Here is a 1,950-nt window from a genome sequence, read left to right on the forward strand (position 1 = left end):
ACTAATATGTGAACTTAAACATACAAAAGACATGAATTTAACACATATTTTCATGTGAATTAAACCACTTAAATAACATTCACAAAATCATACAAAAAGCAAAGAATGTGACATTAATTCGTCGAGTAACTCGAAATATGTTACCTTTAGCAACAAAATGAGCAACTAGCACCTTGAACACCAAACCCTAATATGCCAACTAGCCACTATCTTCAACTATATACGAGTCTCCAAACTCGTCTTCTAAATCTTCACCTAAATAAACAATAAAAACACAATTATAAGCACTAGTAATCAAAACCCTAAAAATGGTGGACAAAATAAATTTAGGGCAAATGAATTTAAAACATACTAGGATGTTGGAAATGAAGTGAGGATTCCAAATATGTAATCCTTATGAAATTTGGAGTAGAAACGAGTAAATTACGATGAAAATTAGCTTAGAAAAGCTTAGGTTTTGTTATAAAAATGGTGTTTTAGTGTAGAATAGTTTAGAACATTCAAGGGAGATGAAGATGGAAAAAGAAAAAAAAACAAAAAGGAAGGAGGGAGTAGTGGTGCCGTGAGAAGGGGGGGAGAGGAGCGGGATGTGGCGGAATTTCATTAGTCGGTTTTGGCTCGTTTCGACAATAATTAGAACCGTTTGTCAAATGCGAATTCCGACATTGCCAAAATTCTTAAACACGAGATTACAAAAAGATTGAGTACTCATACGACCCATTTCCAAAATCGTTTGCCCAATTTTCAAAAGAATTGCCATTTTTCCTGATATGCCCTTATTTCGAAATAAAAGGTTTTAAAATGGTTTAAACTATTTTTAAACATTTAGAAACTATCAAATTAAATATTTTACTTCAAAATATAATAGAATTACATTTCATTGAATTATTATTACTTCAAATACATTAATATTAAATTCAACTTGATTAATAAATTACTTTTCGTAATATAATAACGGTCCGAAATTACGGGGTGTTACAATCTCCCCCACTTCCACGGACACTTCCCTTGGATTTCCATACTTAGCAGTATGGGTAGAAATCTGATCAATTAATTTCCACGCGCCATCAGATGTAGTGTTGTCCTGAAACCCCCCATTAGCTGAAGAATCTAATAAAGCACGGTGATCATCATATAACCCATTATAAAATTGATCACAAAGAAACCATTTCTCAAAACCATGATGGGGGACCGAACGCACTAATCTCTTGAAGCGAACCCACGCTTCATTCAAATCTTCTGTGGCCATCTGTTTAAAGCTAGTAATCTGATTTCTTAAAGCATTGGTCTTCTGTGGTGGAAAGTACCTCTTATAGAAAGCAAGAGCTAGAGTATTCCAGTCAGTAACTCCCTGATCAGCGATATCCAAATCTCGCAACCATTCTGCAGCTCCATCCTTCAAAGAAAAGGGAAAGAGCACCTGCTTTACCTGATCTTGTGTCACCCCAGCTGCTAAAGGGATAGAACAACAATAAGTGATAAATTTCTCTATATGTGTCGCAGGATCCTCAGCAGTTACCCCTCCAAATAAATTCCACTCCACTAAATTGATGTAAGATGGACGAATTTCGAAGGTGCCATTATCAGTAGTAGGAAACTTGAATCCTTTTTTGATAGAAGCCAAGGTAGGCTCGAAATGACCTGCTAAAGTAGGCATGATGGTAATCTCAGGAACGTGAACTTCAACTGGAATTTCGAGATCAAAAAGAATGTCCTCTTCAAAGGAGTGATTTTCTGATGTAATAGAATGCTCCATCTCAACGTCAAGTATACTCAAGTCTTTTACTTGACCCACTTCTTGCTGAAACTTTCATCTGTAGCGAAAAGTCTTCTCTTGCTCGGGATCTATTGAAAGGATCTCGGACCTAGATGACCTGGGAATACATGAAACTAACAATAAAAGTGTGAGAACGGTCTCAAGAAACTAAGTTCCCTGAGATAAAAAGACAA

General features: G+C 35.8%; 1 non-coding gene across 1 annotated transcript; it reads left to right on the forward strand.

Annotated features, from left to right (window-relative positions):
• Positions 1–1,175: 1,175 nt before the first annotated feature.
• Positions 1,176–1,284, forward strand: LOC141625521 (small nucleolar RNA R71). The gene has a single exon (XR_012535297.1). It is a non-coding gene; the product is annotated as a small nucleolar RNA R71 (small nucleolar RNA).
• Positions 1,285–1,950: the final 666 nt, after the last annotated feature.

This window comes from Silene latifolia, chromosome X (genome assembly GCF_048544455.1).
Source record: "Silene latifolia isolate original U9 population chromosome X, ASM4854445v1, whole genome shotgun sequence".
Taxonomy (NCBI): domain Eukaryota; kingdom Viridiplantae; phylum Streptophyta; class Magnoliopsida; order Caryophyllales; family Caryophyllaceae; genus Silene; species Silene latifolia.